This window comes from Triticum aestivum, chromosome 4A (genome assembly GCF_018294505.1).
Source record: "Triticum aestivum cultivar Chinese Spring chromosome 4A, IWGSC CS RefSeq v2.1, whole genome shotgun sequence".
NCBI lineage: Eukaryota > Viridiplantae > Streptophyta > Magnoliopsida > Poales > Poaceae > Triticum > Triticum aestivum.
In genome coordinates, this window is record NC_057803.1 from 273,932,660 (window position 1) to 273,954,657 (window position 21,998).

Consider the following 21,998-nt stretch of genomic DNA (forward strand, 5'->3'; position numbering starts at 1 on the left):
TTATGCATCCGTGCGGCCCGAAGCTGGGTAAAAATCGCCCGCGTGTACCGCCTCGATCCGCTCTTTGTGCGCTCTCCGCCCCCCACCGAACCGAAAGGGGCCCTGTCCCCATAGGTGTCGGCGGAATCAGCATCGCCCCCGACATCTCTGGCGCGCCAGGTAGCGGGGCGTCGAGATTGTGCGAATCCGATCCGGTGGGCACACAAGGCTCAGCTGTTCTTCGTCGTCATGGCTCCTAAGGAGCGGGCGAGTAAAAGAACGACGCCAGTGCGGCAACAGAAAAAGCTAAGTCGTGCGAAACTTTAGATATTTCCTTTCTATATAAGGTTATCCGCCTCGGAGATCTTGTTCTTTGTACGGAAAACCTGTGCGCGGAGGAATCAACTCGTAGCTAGTTGCGCCCTTACTCTGTTTCGAGTCCGCTCAACAACTTAAGTGAGCAGCTAGCGCCCTTACTTTGCTTTGAGTCCGCTCAACAACTTAAGTGAGCCGCTAGCGCCCTTACTTTTTTCGAGTCAGCTCAACAACTTAAGCGAGCTGCAACTAGTTGCGACAAGATTGCTTGTCGGTAGCGACCCCGCCAGCAGGCTGCTGAAGTTCCGCACTCGGCGCTCGCGGCAAGGGTGCCTGCACCGGCAAGTTTCCCTAGAGAACGTAGGGTGGACGTACAAAGAGAGGTTGGAGAGGAAGATAGCATGCGCTTTTTATTTGAGATTTCTGCATAGACCTGTATGCCGAGGAGCCTTCTCGGGGCTAGTTGCGCTCCATGTTGCCTCGAGTCCGCTCGGCAACTTGTGCGGTTGCACTAGAACCAAGAAGGTAAACCTTTCCGGGAGGCGATGTTCCCGAATAGCCGCTAAGGGCCCGTTCCCTCAAGCGCTACTGGCTGGATCGTATGCACCGGAAAGCATTCCAGCAGGCATAGGGAATATGTAGCAAAGGTCAAAATCCGCAAGCGAGTTAAGTGCACTTCGGATGCTAATCACTTGTCATGTTTAAATGCAGTTATGGCCCGGGGGCTGGCAACAACCCTAGGGCCAATCTTTCCGGCAACGATCTTGTCGGGAGCCGGCGTCAAGAACGACGAAGTTCTTCGCCATAAGCCTTTCCGGCAACGATCTTGCCGGGGGCCGGTGTCAAGAACATCGAAGTTCTTCGCTAAAAGCCTTCCTGGCAACGAGCTTGCCGGAAGCCGGCATCGAGAACATCAAAGTTCTCTGCTGAAGATAAAAGCCTTCCTGGCAACGAGCTTGCAGGAAGCCGGCATCAAGAACGTCAAAGTTCTCTGCTGAAGATAAAAGCCTTCCTGGCAACGAGCTTGCCGGAAGCCGGCATCGAGAACGTCAAAGTTCTCTGCTGAAGGTGTCTTCCTGGCAACGAGCTTGCCGGAAGCCGGCATCAAGAATGTCAAAATTCTCTGCTGAAGGTAAAAGTCTTCCTGGCAACGAGCTTGCCGGAAGCCGGCATCGAGAACGTCAAAGTTCTCTGCTGAAGGTAAAAGTCTTCCTGGCAACGAGCTTGCCGGAAGCCGGCATCGAGAACGTCAAAGTTCCCTGCTGAAGGTAAAAGTCTTCCTGGCAACGAGCTTGCCGGAAGCCGGCATCGAGAACGTCAAAGTTCTCTGCTGAAGGTAAAAGTCTTCCTGGCAACGAGCTTGTCGGAAGCCGGCATCGAGAACGTCAAAGTTCTCTGCTGAAGGTAAAAGTCTTCCTGGCAACGAGATTGCCGGAAGCCGGCATCGAGAACGACAAAGTTCTCTGCTAAAGTTAAAAGTCTTCCTGGCAACGAGCTTGCCGGAAGCCGGCATCGAGAACGTCAAAGTTCTCTGCTGAAGGTAAAAGTCTTCCTGGCAACGAGCTTGCCGGAAGCCGGCATCGAGAACGTCAAAGTTCTCTGCTGAAGGTAAAAGTCTTCCTGGCAACGAGCTTGCCGGAAGCCGGCATCGAGAACGTCAAAGTTCTCTACTGAAGGTAAAAGTCTTCCTGGCAACGAGCTTGCCGGAAGCCGGCATCGAGAACGTCAAAGTTCTCTGCTGAAGGTAAAAGTCTTCCTGGCCACGAGCTTGCCAGAAGCCGGCATCGAGAACGTCAAAGTTCTCTGCTGAAGGTAAAAGTCTTCCTGGCAACGAGCTTGCCGGAAGCCGGCATCGAGAACGTCAAAGTTCTCTGCTGAAGGTAAAAGTCTTCCTGGCAACGAGCTTGCCGGAAGCCGGCATCGAGAACGTCAAAGTTCTCTGCTGAAGGTAAAAGCCTTCCTGGCGACAAGCCTGCCGGAAGCCGACATCGAGAACGTCAAAGTTCTCTGCTGAAGATAAAAACCTTCTCGGCAAGCCAGTATCGCTGGGGGCTGTGAGTGCCAAGAATCGTCCACGGCAAACCACAGTTGCCGGGGGCTGCAATATCAGATAAGTCTTTCATCCCTCATCATGCATCTTCTTATGGACTGGGGAATGCGAAACCACGTTTCTTCCCGAAAACTGCCGTGCTCCCTCAACTCTAGGCCCCGGGGCTCGTTCTCGGGGCCAAGTTTAGTCGTAGTCGCGGCAGCAAAGGGATGAAATGAGGAGACCGCACCCACCTCGTTCCCGCCTCCGTCTAAAACGTGAGAAAGGTTGAACGACGTGGGAAGGCGGCAGGGCCTGTTGCCGGGAGATGAAATGTCTGTTCGAGGGATACCAAGGATTCGCTCCTTGGCGTGGGTTTAGCTCACGAGACAAATAACCCGGCAAGCATCCCCTTTTCATTAAAAAACATCCCACTCAGGTACAGTCCATAGAGGATGAAAAACATGAAAGAGAGGATTACAAATTTTAGATACAGCTAAGGCCCGAAGGCTTACAAATTAAAAAGATAAGATGCCCGTAATCCCTTTCCTACCCCTCTTCTGAGGAGGCAGGTCAAGGAGGCGAAAAGGGCAAAAGGAGTGCATGAGCGAGCTACGGGTGCCAGAAGACACCAAGAGAACATCCCGGGGCCGTCCGAAGGCTGGACGGCGATGGCGGCGCTGGAAGCGGTGTCTGGCGGCGACCCTCGCCGCCACTGATGAAGGGCCTGGGTTCCCTTTCTCCATGGCAGATGAGAGAAAGGGGAGCAGAAGCTGAAGAAAGGAGAAGATGAGAGAGTGCGGGTTTCTGTGCTCCCATCTCACTCTTTATAAAGGAGCGAGGTGGGGGCTCGGCCGCCCCGCTCAGCGAATCAAGGCACGGGAAGGGCAGATAGTCGGGGCCAACCCGCTCGCGACGGCCCAGTTTCCCACTCCACCGTCCGTGACCCCAAGCGCATGGGAGCCGCGTGGCGGGGATGCAGAACCAAGGCGACAGATGAGGCGGCCTCACTCCGCCCCGTGAACGCGGGGAGTGGACGTCCCGAAAACCGCGCACCGGCCCCGTCCAGTAAATGCACCACGCCCCCACACCTACCTCCGTTTAGGGAGGAGGGCATGAACCGTCCCCATCATCATGGCCTGACGCATGCTCAGGAGGCTTAGCCCCACGCACGCCACCCACGATCTCACCCACGACGCCGCGTTTGACGCGTGCCGTTCTGGGCGTGCACGGTGGGAGCGGAGAGATATGCGGTGTGACCTAGGCCGCGCGTGCCCGTGCACTGTTTTGGGCCTGGCCCAACAGCGCTCGGCACCGTGTATGGCCCAGGCCCGGGGGCTCCTGTCGGTATACTAGAGTAGGGGTACCCTAGTATCCCGAACTCGTGCACGGGCAGTTGCAGCGCCCCACGGCAAGGCTTGCCGGTTTACCGCCAAGACCCTCCGTGGTTCCCTTGAAGACCATTCAAGAACACAGTACTCAAACCAAGACCCCGGCAAGAGGAGCTTGCCGGGAAGGCCAACCAAGGCCCCGGCAAGAGGAGCTTGCCGGGAAGGCCAACCAAGGCCCCGGCAAGAGGATCTTGCCGGGAAGAGACAAGACCCCGGCAAGAGGAGCTTGCCGGGAAGACCACTCAAGGCATACCAAGAAAGCTTGCCGTGACGCGCCCTGCGTCCCGGCAAGATTCGGCGAGCGACAAGCTTCCGCACGCGACCAGACGACGGCCGCGGCAAGGAGCTTGCTGCTGGAAACCCCCACTTTGTGCCCGCGCTCCAGCACACCTGCTAACGTGTCGCTTTGGGACTCTCCCAAGCACACGTGGCAGGAGGCTGTGCAGCTAGGGGTACGTGGTGGCAAGCGGAGATGAAGAGAAGCCCATCGTGGCAAACGGTGGCGCTCCTAACGGTCACCTTTTGCACTGTTTAGGAGACTCTGACAGGCATTTAATGCCCTCGTCCCCTGCCGTCAGAGTTAGGTAGGGTGCACTGTATCCACAGTAGCGGTAGCCGCACCTACCGCATCCTTTTCCATTTCTACCCTTTTAGTCTACGTTGCCACCTGTGGGTAACCCCTTGAAAGTATAAAAGGAGGCCCAAGCGCAACGTAGAGGACGGTCGGCCAGTTCGGCTCATTCAACACCAGGAACACTCTCACGCTCAGTCTGGCAGCGTCTATCGCTCCTGAGCAAGAATCCAATACAATCAAACAAGCAGCAGTAGGGTTTTATGCATCCGTGCGGCCCGAAGCTGGGTAAAAATCGCCCGCATGTACCGCCTCGATCCGCTCTTTGTGCGCTCTCCGCCCCCCACCGAACCGAAAGGGGCCCTGTCCCCATAGGTGTCGGCGGAATCAGCATCGCCCCCGACAGCATCCCTCCTTTGGTTGCCTTGTTGCGCCACTTCTTCTCGTTGCATCTTGTCGACCCTACCCAATGTTGGGCTTGCGTGAGCTTCGTTGCCGCGCCTAAGACGGCGGCCTCTGGGATTGACTTCAAGCTCCCCCTGCCCGCGGTTGGGTTCCGCGAGCGGTGGCTATGTGTGGACACAGGGGTGCCCAGCCCCCTGCTATTGGAGCCGACCTCACCTGCCATCCCCAATTCGGGCTGGGGCCAGGAGACGCTTGAGAGCCCCCGGCTTGTCTTCGTCTGGCGCCGCTTCGCGCTCTTGAGGTTGCTTGGCGTGATAGCGCCCAAGGTGGTGAAGGAGTTCCTGCTATGTCGCGCTGCTCCTCTTCAACGCCACTCTCGCCGGATGTGGGCCTTCCGTGGGCGTGAGGATCGTATGAGGCTCCAGGTAGAGGACCTAACTCCCGAGGTGCTGAGGACGGCACTCTTGACCCTGGCTGGGGACCCCAACCCCGGCAGCGTCCGGCAGGGAGGGGCCTTGCTGTACCTCTGCCAGAGCAGGGGCGACTTTGTGAAGCAGATGCATGTCTTTGATAAGTGGGGGCCGCACCCCGCCGGCCTTCAGGGGCCTCGCGAGAACCCAATGGTGGTGACTGCCCTTCCAGTCGGCCAGGGCGACTCATCCTCGAGTGGCGGAGCTGGGAGGCACGAGGCGCCAGAGGCCGAGAGGGCTCCCGGCGCGGTGACAGCGCCGGGCGAGGCTCATGAGGAAGCAGCTCTTGGGGCCCCTGCCGCTGAGGCTGAGGGTGGCGAGCAGCTAACCTCAGTGCCTGCGACTGGGGCCCCTGAGGCTCCAGCTGCGTCTCTTGGGGAGGCGATTGGCAGCGTACATCAGGCAGGCGCCTCTGCCGCAGATCGCCTTGACGCTCCGTCTTCGTCGAAGGTTGATCCATGCGCCCAACTCTTGGGCCGCTCCCGCATGAACTTCGAGGCTCTTCGGAAGAGAAGGGAGGCCCTGGGCGATGATTACCCTTGTCGCCTGCTGAAGCGTGGGAAGTACTTCGCCACTAATGAGTAAGCCTTCTCCTTTCCCGGCTCCCGATCCTTCTGTTACTTGTACTGACCCTTGCTCCGCAGGCCCCTTCCAGTCGAGCTTGCGGAGACGGCTGAGGGGCCGTCCCCCTTGGCTTCGCCCCCTCCACCGTCCTCGAGCGCTCCGAGCAGCGGAGCCCTTGTGGTGAGGGCGATCAAAGAGGCGAACCATCCCCAGGCGCACCGTGGCCCCGCGTACCTTGCGATCCTCCTTCGCGGGCCTTCTCGTGGCATAGCCAGCCTGCCATGGGCCTCTTGCCTGGTTGTGAACTGCGATTGGTTGAGGCTCTTCCTGCGCTCTTCTCCTGGGGACGGGCTGGCCCCAGGCCGGGCTTCTGACGCGGCGTGCCCAGCCGTCGCGAGGGTGCCAGCCCCCAGCCCGGAGGGGGAGTGCTGACTCGCGGCCCCCGGCGCTTGCTTGGGGTGGATGATCGTGTGGAAGGCGTTCTCGAGCACGCTCGGGAGCGTTGCGCTTTCCGCCAAGGATTCCTTCGAAGGGCGGCTGACGCAGTGAGCCTGCTTGGCGAGGAGCTTGCTGCTGAGGACGCGCGCCTTGAGGCCGAGGGCTTGCGCCTGGCTGCAGAGAGGCGCGAGCTGGAGGGCGCCATCGCCCTTGCGCGCCATTGGCGTGATCTTGATGAAGAAGAGGCCAAGGCGTTGTTTGTGGCCTCTCGGGAGGCCCGGTCTCGGGCCGCTGAGGAGGCTCGGGAAGCTGACCGGCGGTGAACGGCTGCGGAGGAGAGGGCTCGGGAGCTTCTGGCCTGGTGCCACTTGCTGGAGGAGCAGGTGGAGCTGCGCGAGGCAGCCCTTGCATCGACGAAGGTGGCCTCTGGCGACTCAACAGAGCTCTAGAAGCGTGAGGAGGCGCTGACACTGGAAGCCGCCGAACGTACCCGCGAGTACGAGCGTCTGGAGACGAGGGAGCACTTGGTGACGCAGGCAGAGGATGATGTTGCTGCACAGAAAGCCCGCGTCCTGGAGGAGGTCAGACGTCGAGTGGCGATGGTGCATTTGAACCTCGAGCACGAGTTCGAAGAGAAGCTGGGGCTGATCCAGGCCGAAGCTGAAGGCAGGACTGCCGCCTTGAGGACCAAGCTGGAGGAGGCGGCACGGCGGGCCGATGCTTCCCGGGCCGCCCTTGAGGTGGTGCGAGGTGAGTTAACCACCTCCCAGGCTGAGGTGCTCCTTCTTCGCCAGCGGGTGGAGGAGGCTGAGGCCGTCGCGCATCAGAATGCGGACGAGATACGTCAGCGGCGGATCTTGGAGCATGAGCACGGCCCCATGCTCACCACTCTCTGGGAGAGAGCCAACGCAGCCTTGGGCCACATCTGCGAGGAGGCCGTCGGCGAGCCGCACGCGGTCAACTACGCGGGCAATCTCCAGTTCTTCACTGATGTGGTGACGCAGCTGGAGGCGCGGTCGACCAGGGCTGACAGGTTGGTGGAGGAGAGGAGCCGTGCCCTGCTCAGGCGCGGCTTTTCCCGCGTCTTCAGTCACCTCCAGAACATGGATCCCCATTTTGATTTTGATGCCGCCATCGCCCCAGTCCCCCAGGCTGTCCGAGGCGACCTGGCGCACTGGGTGGAGGACAATGTGGACGCTCTTATCAGGGCCTTCGCCTCAGACAACGATGATGCGATCGTGACGGCCGACGAGGGCGGCGCGATGGGCGGCCCTGACGCCACTGGCGGCGACGCGGACAGCGATGGCGAGTTCAGCGACGCCAGCAACGGCTCAGGTGGTGCTCCTGAGGACGCATTGGGGGATTCGTCCGACTGACTGTACATCGTTCCTGCTTCCTTACCCTGCATGAATAGAACTCAGGTTTTGGCCTGATGACTATGAGAGCATTTTGGAGGGGGGCCCTCATGTAAAACTTGTGTTTATCGTATCAGTAGAAGCTACATCGCCCATGCGCCCAGGCCAAGTGGCTGGCTTAAGCGACGCGCTGGTCGGCTAGTATACCTTTGTTCCGTGTTGGCCCTGAGGCAGCCCGCGGGGGGTTGTGGTGTCCTGAATGTCCCCTGATTGAATCCGTAGGATCTGCAGTAAAACACCCTCCTGAGAGGACGCGGCGGCGGCAGTCTGGGCTGCGTGCAAGCTAGGCCTGGCCCAGCTCGCGAGGGGAGGTGGATGAGGCGAAGTGGTAACCAAAACGCGAGAAATTGCTCGAACGAGACTAAGAACCCCTTCCCCGAACACACGCAAATCTCAAATTCGAATCCAACTTGAATCCAGCGGGGGAAAGCGACAACCAAGGGGAAGAGCAATGAAAGCAAACAAAAGGCCGCGTCCAGCACCTAGTCTAGTCTTGGATGTCTTCTCACCAGCGCGGAGCTAAGTGCTGCCACTGGGCGTGGGAGGGAGCCCCAGGGCCTGAGGCCGGCACCCCTAAGACTCCGGGGCATGTACAGCCCCACTCATTATAACATGAGAGTGTCACGTGGCGGCGAGCTTCACAGGCACCGGGCCTTCTTCACAGGTACTGGCCTTGCTTCATATCGCCAGATGAGGGCCCCACCTTGCGCCACACTCTAGTGCCATCAACGACGACCGGAAACCAGGACGCCGCCGATGGGGTAGAGCGGTCTCTAGCGGTTCCCCCGACGACCACGGGTCCTCCGCCGGGGGCAGGCCCTGGGGCACCTCCCCAGCGGAGGGCCTACCTCCTGAGAACACCTTGCTCTGAACACCGTGGTGGTGATGTCGAATCCCTGCCCCTCTCCTGCAGCCCCCTGCGCCCTCCTCCCGAGGGGTAGGAGGCTGTGGGAGCGGGGCAGCTGCCCGCTGTGGCAACCTTCACCTCCTGCGATCCATGGTTAGCTATGCTTGCTGAAGAATTAGCGGTACCCGATAATCGTTGCTTCCAGCGTGCCCAGTGGGACCGTCCCGAGACTCCTGGAAGGGCTTAGCTTCTGGCACCTCGTCCCCCCGGCTTGGGCTGAGGAGCGAGCTTGGTTCACCCGCGTGTGAGTGTCCTTGGTCCATCATGAGGGGCACGTATTCCTCAGGCGCCGCCACCCCGAAGGCCACGCCGTAGTGCTCTGTGTGCCACGCGGTCCTACCTGACGCGCCTACCGTGGGGTGGCAGCGCGGCTGTCCACTGGGGCCGCGGGTCGTGTCGAGCCCTTCTTCTTCGCGGACCAGGAGTGGGGGCTGCGCTGCCGCCAGTCCAGTGCTGACAGCCTCGCTGGTGTTGGAGTAGCCTTGGAGCTTATGTATCATTAATTTCATCCTCTCCCAAGCTTATGCAACATGCTCATGATCAAGTTGCTTGAAATTCATAATATCATTCCTAAGAGATAGCGGGAGGAAAACACTTAGAGATAAAAGCATCTTTGCACTTATTCCATGAATCAATACTATTTTTAGGCAAAGAAGAGAACCAAGTTTTAGCACGATCTCTAAGCGAAAATGGAAATAGCTTCAATTTAACAATATCATTATCCACATCTTTCTTCTTTTGCATATCACACAAATCAACAAAGTTGTTTAGATGGGTAGCGGCATCTTCACTAGGAAGGCCAAAAAATTGATCTTTCATAACAAGATTCAACAAAGTTGTATTAATTTCACAAGATTCGGCATCGGTAGTAGGAGCAATCGGAGTGCTAATAAAATCATTGTTGTTGGTATTGCAAAAGTCACACAATTTAGTATTATCTTGAGCCATTGTGACAAACAGTCAATCCAACACACAAGAACACAAGAAGCAAGCGAAAAGAGACAAACGGAAGAGGGGCGAAGAAAAGGCAAAGGTTTTTGAAAATCGTTTTAGAAGTGGGGGAGAGGAAACCGAGAGGCGAATGGCAAATAATGTAATGCGAGGGAGAACAATTTATGGTGGGTACTTGGTATGTCTTGACTTGGCGTAGATCTCCCCGGCAACGGCGCCAGAAATCCTTCTTGCTACCTCTTGAGCATGTGTTGGCTTTCCCTTGAACGGGAAAGGGGGATGCAGCAAAGTAGTGTAAGTATTTCCCTTAGTTTTGAGAACCAAGGTATCAATCCAGTAGGAGACAACACACAAGTCACCTAGTACATACACAAACAATCAAGAACCTTGCAACCAATGCGATAAAGGGGTTGTCAATCCCTTCACGGTCACTCGCAAAAGTGAGATCTAATAGAGATAGTAAAGTAAATATTTTTGGTATTTTTGTTGTATAGATTGGAAAGTAAAGATTGCAAAATAGTAAACGACATGTGATGTAAATAAAAGAGATGTAATATGATAGGAAAGAGACCCGGGGGGCATAGGTTTCACTAGTGGCTTCTCTCAAGATAGCATGTATCACGGGGGGTGAACAAACTACTACCAAGCAATTGATAGAAAAGCGCATAGTTATGAAGATATCTAAGGCAATGATCATGAATATAGGCATCACGTCTGTGTCAAGTAGTTCGAAACGATTCTGCATCTACTACTATTACTCCACACATCGACCGCTATCCAACATGCATCTAGAGTATTAAGTTCATAAGAACGGAGTAACGCATTAAGCAAGATGACATGATGTAGAGGGATAAACTCAAGCAATATGATATAAACCCCATCTTTTTATCCTCGATGGCAACAATACAATATGTGCATTGCTGCCCCTACTGTCACTGGGAAAGGAAACCGCAAGATTGAACCCAAAGCTAAGCACTTCTCCATTGTAAGAAAGATCAATCTAGTAGGCCAAACTAAACCGATAATTCGAAAAGACTTGCAAAGATATCAAATCATGCATATAAGAATTCAGAGAAGAACCAAATAATATTTGTAGATAATCCTGTCCATAAATCCACAATTCATCGGATCTCGACAAACACACCGCAAAAGAGTATTACATCGAATGGATCTCCAAGAACATCGAGGAGAACTTTGTATTGAGAATCAAAGAGAGAGAATAAGCTATCTAGCTAATAACTATGGACCCGAAGGCCTGTGGTAAACTACTCACGCTTCATCGGAGAGGCAATGGTGTTGATGTAGAAGCCCTCCGTGATCGATTCCCCCTCCGGCAGATTGCCGGAAAAGGCCCCAAGATGGGATCTCACGAGTACAGAAGGTTGTGGCAGTGGAAACGTGGTTTTGTGGCTCTCTCTGATGTACGTCGGTGGAGCTACGAGGGGCCCATGAGGGTGGGGGCGTGCCTAGCCCCTCTGGGTGCGCCCTCCTGCCTCATGGCTTCCTCGTGGAGTTCTAGACTTCGACTCCAAGTCTTCTGGATTGCTTTTGGTCCAAGAAAGATCATCGCGAACGTTTCATTCTGTTTGGACTCCGTTTGGTATTCCTTTTCTACAAAACCCTAAAATAGGTTAAAAACAGAAACTAGCACTGGGCCTCTGGTTAATAGGTTAGTTCCAAAAATAATATAAAAGAGCATCTTAAAGCCCATTAAACATCCAAACCAAATAATATAATAGCATGGAACAATAAAAAATTATAGATACATTGGAGACGTATCAAGCATCCCCAAGCTTAATTCATGCTTGTCCTCGAGTAGGTAAATGATAAAAATAGAATTTTTGATGTGGAATGCTACCTAACATAATTATCAATGTAATTTTCTTTATTGTGGCATGAATGTTCAGATCCAAAAGATTCAAGAAAAAAGTTTAATATTGACATAAAAACAATAATACTTCAAGCATACAAACAAAGCAATCATGTCTTCTTAAAATAACATGGCCAAAGAAAGCTATCCCTACAAAATCATATAGTCTGGCTATGCTCTATCTTCATCACACAAAATATTTAATCATGCACAACCCCGATGACAAGCCAAGCAATTGTTTCATACTTTTGATGTTCCCAAACTTTTTCAATCTTCATTCAATACATGAGTGTGAGCCATGTATATAACACTATAGGTGGGATAGAGGGGTGGTTCTGGAGAAGAAGAAATGGAGAAGATAGTCCCACATCAACTAGGTGTATCAACGGGCTATGGAGATGCCCATCAATAGATATCAATGTGAGTGAGTAGGGATTGCCATGCAACTGATGCACTAGAGCTATAAGTGTATGAATGCTCAAAAAGAAACTAAGTGGGTGTGCATCCAATTTGCTTGCTCATGAAGACCTAGGGCATTTTGAGGAAGCCCATCATTGGAATATACAAGCCAAGTTCTATAATGAAAAATTCCCACTAGTATATGAAAGTGACAAGATAAGAGACACTCTATCATGAAGATCATGGTGCTACTTTGAAGCACAAGTGTGGAAAAAGGATAGTAGCATTGTCCCTTCTCTCTTTTTTCTCTCATTTTTTTGTTTTTTTTTGTTTTTTGGGCCCTCTCTTTTTTTTGGCCTCTTTTTTATTTTTTTTATTTTTGATCTTTTTCATCCGAAGTCTCATCCCGACTTGTGGGGGAATCATTGTGTCCATCATCCTTTCCTCACTGGGACAATGCTCTAATAATGATGATCATCACACTTTTATTTACTTACAACTCAAGAATTGCAACACGATACTTAGATCAAAGTATGACTCTATGTGAATGCCTCCGGCAGTGTACCGGGATGTGCAATGAATCAAGAGTAACATGTATGAAAGAATTATGAATGGTGGCTTTGCCACAAATACGATGTCAACTACATGATCATGTAAGGCAATATGACAATGATGGAGCGTGTCATAATAAATGGAATGGTGGAAAGTTGCATGGCAATATATCTCGGAATGGCTATGGAAATGCCATAATAGGTAGGTATGCTGGCTGTTTTGAGGAAGGTAAATGGTGGGTTTATGGTACCGGCGAAAGTTGTGCGGTACTAGAGATGCTAGCGATGGTGGAAGGGTGAGAGTGCGTGTAATCCATGGACTCAACATTGGTCATAAAGAACTCACATACTTATTGCAAAAATCTATTATGTCGGATTTCGGGTTCCGGCAGACCCTTGAGGTTCGAACACTGGGGTGCGCGCGGAGATTTCGCCCCCTACCTACCTGCACCCCTCCGCCATGCTAGGATCTAAACTAAGGAAAGAACAAAACAAGAGACACAGGGTTTATACTGGTTCGGGCCACCGTTGTGGTGTAATACCCTACTCCAGTGTGTGGTGTGGTGGATTGCCTCTTGGGCTGATGATGATGAACAATACAAGGGAGAACAGCCTCGCGAGGGTCTGTTCTTGGCTGGGGCGATGTACTGATCGGAGGAGTTCAGTCACCTTTCTCTCTCTCTCTCTCTGCTTTCCTCCAACTGACCGACCCTGATTTTGACCCCAGCTTGCTTCTGGGTTGGCTGATTCTCGATCCCCTCTACCCTGGGGGTGGCTAGTCCTATTTATAGGGGCACTGGTCCTCTCCCCAAATATTGAGCGGGAAGGGAGCCAACAATGGTGGGCTAATTTGAAGGGGGGCAGCAAGTATCAGCTATCCTGACAAAAGCAGTCTTCGCCTGTGCAAAGCTCTGGTGATGACGCCGTCTTGGGCTCCACGGTGACCTCCATCTCGTAGTCCTCCTGGTCTTGGTCTCGTTGCACCGAAATGGCAACCTTTGCCTGATGCCTCGGTACTCCGCGGCTGCGCTTGCCCCCTTTACACCAAAGAGGGAAGGAGGACGCTGCGCGGGCTGGCACCCGCCTGGCGCCCTGAGTCGTCATGGCTTGCGTCATGGGCACCTTGTGAGGTACCCCGCCTTGATCTCTCCGCCTCCTCATGAGCCAGCCTGATGAGGCCGTTCCTGAGGAAGCTCCGCGTCGTCCGTCCCGCGAGGCTTGGCCCCTCGCGAGGGTCTTGGGTTTGTGTTGGTGAAGACGGGTCATGCTGGGCCCTCCTTTGAGCCACGCCGCAGGCCGCAGGCAGGCAAGTCTGGGGACCCCCATTCCCAGAACGCCGACAGTAGCCCCCGGGCCCAAGGCGCGCCCGGGCTTGGCCGTGCAGGGAGGCGGAAGGGCAAGAGCGAAGCGCCGCGGGCCCTAACAGCCTGCGGCCTTGGGCACCGTGTGGCGGTTGATTGGACGTGGGCGGCACTGTTCCCCCACGCCCTCCTTATCTTGCTCCGTGCTAGGCGGACCCGTAGTCGTACACAGCCGTTCCCCTTTTATCGCTTGAGCGCCCTCTGTCCTTCCTCCGCTCGAACTCCGGTTTCTGTTTTCAACTCAATCTTGAACCTCCCTCCCCCCACTTCCCATCGCCATGGCTCCGACGAAGAAGGGGAGAGGGAAGAAACCCGTGTCTCCACCTTTGCCCGCCGCCATCGCCATGGCCCGAGGGATACCAAGGATTCGCTCCTTGGCGTGGGTTTAGCTCATGAGACAAATAACTCGGCAAGCATCCCCTTTTCATTAAAAAACATCCCACTCAGGTACAGTCCATAGAGGATGAAAAACATGAAAGAGAGGATTACAAATTTTAGATACAGCTAAGGCCCGAAGGCTTACAAATTAAAAAGATAAGATGCCCGTAATCCCTTTCCTGTCCCTCTTCTCAGGAGGCAGGTCAAGGAGGCGAAAAGGGCAAAAGGAGTGCCTGGGCGAGCTACGGGTGCCAGAAGACACCAAGAGAACATCCCGGGGCCGTCCGAAGGCTGGACGGCGATGGCGGCGCTGGAAGCGGTGTCTGGCGGCGACCCTCGCCGCCACCGATGAAGGGTCCGGGTTCCCTTTCTCCATGGCAGATGAGAGAAAGGGGAGCAGAAGCTGAAGAAAGGAGAAGATGAGAGAGTGCGGGTTTCTGTGCTCCCATCCCGCTCTTTATAAAGGAGCGAGGTGGGGGCTCGGCCGCCCCGATCAGCGAATCAAGGCACGAGAAGGGTAGGGAGTCGGGGCCAACCCGCTCGCGACGGCCCAGTTTCCCACTCCACCGTCCGTGACCCCAAGCGCATGGGAGCCGCGTGGCGGGGATGCAGAACCAAGGCGACAGATGAGGCGGCCTCACTCCGCCCCGTGAACGCGGGGAGTGGACGTCCCGAAAACCGTGCACCGGCCCCGTCCAGTAAATGCACCACGCCCCCACACCTACCTCCGTTTAGGGAGGAGGGCGTGAACCGTCCCCATCGTCATGGCCTGACGCATGCTCGGGGGGCTTAGCCCCACGCACGCCACCCACGATCTCACCCACGACGCCGCGTTTGACGCGTGCCGTTCTGGGCGTGCGCGGTGGGAGCGGAGAGATATGCGGTGTGACCTAGGCCGCGCGTGCCCGTGCACTGTTTTGGGCCTGGCCCAACAGCGCTCGGCACCGTGTATGGCCCAGGCCCGGGGGCTCCTGTCGGTGTACTAGAGTAGGGGTACCCTAGTATCCCGAACTCGTGCACGGGCAGTTGCAGCGCCCCGCGGCAAGGCTTGCCGGGTGACCGCCAAGACCCTCTGTGGTTCCCTTGAAGACCATTCAAGAACAAAGTACTCAAACCAAGACCCCGGCAAGAGGAGCTTGCCGGGAAGGCCAACCAAGGCCCCGGCAAGAGGAGCTTGCCGGGAAGGCCAACCAAGGCCCCGGCAAGAGGATCTTGCCGGGAAGAGACAAGACCCCGGCAAGAGGAGCTTGCCAGGAAGACCACTCAAGGCATACCAAGAAAGCTTGCCGTGACGCGCCCTGCGTCCCGGCAAGATCCAGCGAGCGACAAGCTTCCGGACGCGACCAGACGACGGCCACGGCAAGGAGCTTGCCACAGGAAACCCCCACTTCGTGCCCGCGCTCCAGCACACCTGCTAACGTGTTGCTTTGGGACTCTCCCAAGCACACGTGGCAGGAGGCCGTGCAGCTAGGGGTACGTGGTGGCAAGCGGAGATGAAGAGAAGCCCATCATGGCAAATGGTGGCGCTCCTAACGGTCACCTTTTGCACTGTTTAGGAGACTCTGACAGGCATTTAATGCCCTTGTCCCCTGCCGTCAGAGTTAGGTAGGGTGCACTGTATCCACAGTAGCGGTAGCTGCACCTACCGCATCCTTTTCCATTTCTACCCTTTTAGTCTACGTTGCCACCTGTGGGTAACCCCTTGAAAGTATAAAAGGAGGCCCAAGCGCAACGTAGAGGAGGGTCGGCTAGTTCGGCTCATTCAACACCAGGAACACTCTCACGCTCAGTCTGGCAGCGTCTATCGCTCCTGAGCAGGAATCCAATACAATCAAACAAGCAGCAGTAGGGTTTTACGCATCCGTGCGGCCCGAAGCTGGGTAAAAATCACCCGCGTGTACCGCCTCGATCCGCTCTTTGTGCGCTCTCCGCCCCCACCGAACCGAAAGGGGCCCTGTCCCCATAGGTGTCGGCGGAATCAGCATCGCCCCCGACATCTCTGGCGCGCTAGGTAGCGGGGCGTCGAGATTGTGCGAATCCGATCCGGCGGGCACACAAGGCTCAGCTGTTCTTCATCGTCATGGCTCCTAAGGAGCGGGCGAGTAAAAGAACGACGCCAGTGCGGCAACAGAAAAAGCTAAGTCGTGCGAAACTTTAGATATTTCCTTTCTATATAAGGTTATCCGCCTCGGAGATCTTGTTCTTTGTACGGAAAACCTGTGCGCGGAGGAATCAACTCGTAGCTAGTTGCGCCCTTACTCTGTTTCGAGTCCGCTCAACAACTTAAGTGAGCAGCTAGCGCCCTTACTTTGCTTTGAGTCCGCTCAGCAACTTAAGTGAGCCGCTAGCGCCCTTACTTTGTTTCGAGTCAGCTCAACAACTTAAGCGAGCTGCAACTAGTTGCGACAAGATTGCTTGTCGGTAGCGACCCCGCCAGCAGGCTGCTGAAGTTCCGCACTCGGCGCTCGCGGCAAGGGTGCCTGCACCGGCAAGTTTCCCTAGAGAGCGTAGGGTGGACGTACAAAGAGAGGTTGGACAGGAAGATAGCATGCGCTTTTTATTTGAGATTTCTGCATAGACCTGTATGCCGAGGAGCCTTCTCGGGGCTAGTTGCGCTCCATGTTGCCTCGAGTCCGCTCGGCAACTTGTGCGGTTGCGCTAGAACCAAGAAGGTAAACCTTTCCGGGAGGCGATGTTCCCGAATAGCCGCTAAGGGCCCGTTCCCTCAAGCGCTACTGGCTGGATCGTACGCACCGGAAAGCATTCCAGCAGGCATAGGGAATATGCAGCAAAGGTCAAAATCCGCAAGCGAGTTAAGTGCACTTCGGATGCTAATCACTTGTCATGTTTAAATGCAGGTATGGCCCGAGGGCTGGCAACGCCCCTAGGGCCAATCTTTCCGGCAACGATCTTGTCGGGAGCCGGCGTCAAGAACGACGAAGTTCTTCGCCATAAGCCTTTCCGGCAACGATCTTGCCGGGGGCCGGTGTCAAGAACAACGAAGTTCTTCGCTAAAAGCCTTCCTGGCAACGAGCTTGCCGGAAGCCGGCATCGAGAACGTCAAAGTTCTCTGCTGAAGATAAAAGCCTTCCTGGCAACGAGCTTGCCGGAAGCCAGCATCGAGAACGTCAAAGTTCTCTGCTGAAGATAAAAGCCTTCCTGGCAACGAGCTTGCCGGAAGCCGGCATCGAGAACGTCAAAGTTCTCTGCTGAAGGTGTCTTCCTGGCAACGAGCTTGCCGGAAGCCGGCATCGAGAATGTCAAAGTTCTCTGCTGAAGGTAAAAGTCTTCCTGGCAACGAGCTTGCCGGAAGCCGGCATCGAGAATGTCAAAGTTCTCTGCCGAAGGTAAAAGTCTTCCTGGCAACGAGCTTGCCGGAAGCCGGCATCGAGAACGTCAAAGTTCCCTGCCGAAGGTAAAAGTCTTCCTGGCAACGAGCTTGCCGGAAGCCGGCATCGAGAACGTCAGAGTTCTCTGCTGAAGGTAAAAGTCTTCCTGGCAACGAGCTTGTCGGAAGCCGGCATCGAGAACGTCAAAGTTCTCTGCTGCAGGTAAAAGTCTTCCTGGCACCGAGCTTGCCGGAAGCCGGCATCGAGAACGACAAAGTTCTCTGCTGAAGGTAAAAGTCTTCCTGGCAACGAGCTTGCCGGAAGCCGGCATCGAGAACGTCAAAGTTCTCTGCTGAAGGTAAAAGTCTTCCTGGCAACGAGCTTGCCGGAAGCCGGCATCGAGAACGTCAAAGTTCTCTGCTGAAGGTAAAAGTCTTCCTGGCAACGAGATTGCCGGAAGCCGGCATCGAGAACGTCAAAGTTCTCTGCTGAAGGTAAAAGTCTTCCTGGCAACGAGCTTGCCGGAAGCCGGCCTCGAGAACGTCAAAGTTCTCTGCTGAAGGTAAAAGTCTTCCTGGCCACGAGCTTGCCAGAAGCCGGCATCGAGAACGTCAAAGTTCTCTGCTGAAGGTAAAAGTCTTCCTGGCAACGAGCTTGCCGGAAGCCTGCATCGAGAACGTCAAAGTTCTCTACTGAAGGTAAAAGTCTTCCTGGCAACGAGCTTGCCGGAAGCCGGCATCGAGAACGTCAAAGTTCTCTGCTGAAGGTAAAAGCCTTCCTGGCGACAAGCCTGCCGGAAGCCGACATCGAGAACGTCAAAGTTCTCTGCTGAAGATAAAAACCTTCCCGGCAAGCCAGTATCGCTGGGGGCTGTGAGTGCCAAGAATCGTCCACGGCAAACCAGAGTTGCCGGGGGCTGCAATATCAGATAAGTCTTTCATCCCTCATCATGCATCTTCTTATGGACTGGGGAATGCGAAACCACGTTTCTTCCCGAAAACTGCCGTGCTCCCTCAACTCTAGGCCCTGGGGCTCGTTCTCGGGGCCAAGTTTAGTCGTAGTCGCGGCAGCAAAGGGATGAAATGAGGAGACCGCACCCACCTCGTTCCCGCCTCCGTCTAAAACGTGAGAAAGGTTGAGCGACGTGGGAAGGCGGCAGGGCCTGTTGCCGGGAGATGAAATGTCTGTACGAGGGATACCAAGGATTCGCTCCTTGGCGTGGGTTTAGCTCACGAGACAAATAACCCGGCAAGCATCCCCTTTTCATTAAAAAACATCCCACTCAGGTACAGTCCATAGAGGATGAAAAACATGAAAGAGAGGATTACAAATTTTAGATACAGCTAAGGCCCGAAGGCTTACAAATTAAAAAGATAAGATGCCCGTAATCCCTTTCCTACCCCTCTTCTCAGGAGGCAGGTCAAGGAGGCGAAAAGGGCAAAAGGAGTGCCTGAGCGAGCTACGGGTGCCAGAAGACACCAAGAGAACATCCCGGGGCCGTCCGAAGGCTGGACGGCGATGGCGGCGCTGGAAGCGGTGTCTGGCGGCGACCCTCGCCGCCACTGATGAAGGGCCTGGGTTCCCTTTCTCCATGGCAGATGAGAGAAAGGGGAGCAGAAGCTGAAGAAAGGAGAAGATGAGAGAGTGCGGGTTTCTGTGCTCCCATCTCACTCTTTATAAAGGAGCGAGGTGGGGGCTCGGCCGCCCCGCTCAGCGAATCAAGGCACGGGAAGGGCAGGGAGTCGGGGCCAACCCGCTCGCGACGGCCCAGTTTCCCACTCCACCGTCCGTGACCCCAAGCGCATGGGAGCCGCGTGGCGGGGATGCAGAACCAAGGCGACAGATGAGGCGGCCTCACTCCGCCCCGTGAACGCGGGGAGTGGACGTCCCGAAAACCGCGCACCGGCCCCGTCCAGTAAATGCACCACGCCCCCACACCTACCTCCATTTAGGGAGGAGGGCGTGAACCGTCCCCATCATCATGGCCTGACGCATGCTCGGGAGGCTTAGCCCCATGCACGCCACCCACGATCTCACCCACGACGCCGCATTTGACGCGTGCCGTTCTGAGCGTGCACGGTGGGAGCGGAGAGATATGCGGTGTGACCTAGGCCGCGCGTGCCCGTGCACTGTTTTGGGCCTGGCCCAACAGCGCTCGGCACCGTGTATGGCCCAGGCCCGGGGGCTCCTGTCGGTGTACTAGAGTAGGGGTACCCTAGTATCCCGAACTCGTGCACGGGCAGTTGCAGCGCCCCGCGGCATGGCTTGCCGGGTGACCGCCAAGACCCTCCGTGGTTCCCTTGAAGACCATTCAAGAACACAGTACTCAAACCAAGACCCCGGCAAGAGGAGCTTGCCGGGAAGGCCAACCAAGGCCCCGGCAAGAGGAGCTTGCCGGGAAGGCCAACCAAGGCCCCGGCAAGAGGATCTTGCCGGGAAGAGACAAGACCCCGGCAAGAGGAGCTTGCCGGGAAGACCACTCAAGGCATACCAAGAAAGCTTGTCGTGACGCGCCCTGCGTCCCGGCAAGATCCGGCGAGCGACAAGCTTCCGAACGCGACCAGACGACGGCCGCGGCAAGGAGCTTGCCGCGGGAAACCCCCACTTTGTGCCCGCGCTCCAGCACACCTGCTAACGTGTCACTTTGGGACTCTCCCAAGCACACGTGGCAGGAGGCTGTGCAGCTAGGGGTACGTGGTGGCAAGCGGAGATGAAGAGAAGCCCATCATGCCAACGGTGGCGCTCCTAACGGTCACCTTTTGCACTGTTTAGGAGACTCTGACAGGCATTTAATGCCCTTGTCCCCTGCCGTCAGAGTTAGGTAGGGTGCACTGTATCCACAGTAGCGGTAGCTGCACCTACCGCATCCTTTTCCATTTCTACCCTTTTAGTCTACGTTGCCACCTGTGGGTAACCCCTTGAAAGTATAAAAGGAGGCCCAAGCGCAACGTAGAGGAGGGTCGGCCAGTTCGGCTCATTGAACACCAGGAACACTCTCACGCTCAGTCTGGCAGCGTCTATCGCTCCTGAGCAAGAATCCAATACAATCAAACAAGCAGCAGTAGGGTTTTACGCATCTGTGCAGCCTGAAGCTGGGTAAAAATCGCCCGCGTGTACCGCCTCGATCCGCTCTTTGTGCGCTCTCCGCCCCCCACCGAACCGAAAGGGGCCCTGTCCCCATAGGTGTCGGCGGAATCAGCATCGCCCCCGACAGCATCCCTCCTTCGGTTGCCTTGTTGCGCCACTTCTTCTCGTTGCATCTTGTCGACCCTACCCAATGTTGGGCTTGCGTGAGCTTCGTTGCCGCGCCTAAGACGGCGGCCTCTGGGATTGACTTCAAGCTCCCCCTGCCCGCGGTTGGGTTCCGCGAGCGGTGGCTGTATGTGGACGCAGGGGTGCCCAGCCCCCTGTTATAGGAGCCGACCTCACCTGCCGTCCCCAATTCGGGCTGGGGCCAGGAGACGCTTGAGAGCCCCCGGCTTGTCTTCGTCTGGCGCCGCTTCGCGCTCTTGAGGTTGCTTGGCGTGATAGCGCCCAAGGTGGTGAAGGAGTTCCTGCTATGTCGCGCTGCTCCTCTTCAACGCCACTCTCGCCGGATGTGGGCCTTCCGTGGGCGTGAGGATCGTATGAGGCTCCAGGTAGAGGACCTAACTCCCGAGGTGCTGAGCACGGCACTCTTGACCCTGGCTGGGGACCCCAACCCCGGCAGCGTCCGGCAGGGAGGGGCCTTGCTGTACCTCTGCCAGAGCAGGGGCGACTTTGTGAAGCAGATGCCTGTCTTTGATAAGTGGGGGCCGCACCCCGTCGGCCTTCAGGGGCCTCGCGAGAACCCAATGGTGGTGACTGCCCTTCCAGTCGGCCAGGGCGACTCATCCTCGAGTGGCGGAGCTGGGAGGCACGAGGCGCCAGAGGCCGAGAGGGCTCCCGGCGCGGTGACAGCACCGGGCGAGGCTCATGAGGAAGCAGCTCTTGGGGCCCGTGCCGCTGAGGCTGAGGGTGGCGAGCAGCTACCCTCAGTGCCTGCGACTGGGGCCCCTGAGGCTCCAGCTGCGTCTCTTGGGGAGGCGATTGGCAGCGTACATCAGGCAGGCGCCTCTGCCGCAGATCGCCTTGACGCTCCGTCTTCGTCGAAGGTTGATCCATGCGCCCAACTCTTGGGCCGCTCCCGCATGAACTTCGAGGCTCTTCGGAAGAGAAGGGAGGCACTGGGCGATGATTACCCTTGTCGCCTGCTGAAGCGTGGGAAGTACTTCGCCACTGATGAGTAAGCCTTCTCCTTTCCCGGCTCCCGATCCTTCTGTTACTTGTACTGACCCTTGCTCCGCAGGCCCCTTCCAGCCGAGCTTGCGGAGACGGCTGAGGGGCCGTCCCCCTTGGCTTCGCCCCCTCCACCATCCTCGAGCGCTCCGAGCAGCGGAGCCCTTGTGGTGAGGGCGATCAAAGAGGCGAACCATCCCCAGGCGCACCGTGGCCCCGCGTACCTTGCGATCCTCCTTCGCGGGCCTTCTCGTGGCATAGCCAGCCTGCCATGGGCCTCTTGCCTGGTCGTGAACTGCGATTGGTTGAGGCTCTTCCTGCGCTCTTCTCCTGGGGATGGGCTGGCCCCAGGCCGGGCTTCTGACGCGGCGTGCCCGGCCGTCGCGAGGGTGCCAGCCCCCAGCCCGGAGGGGGAGTG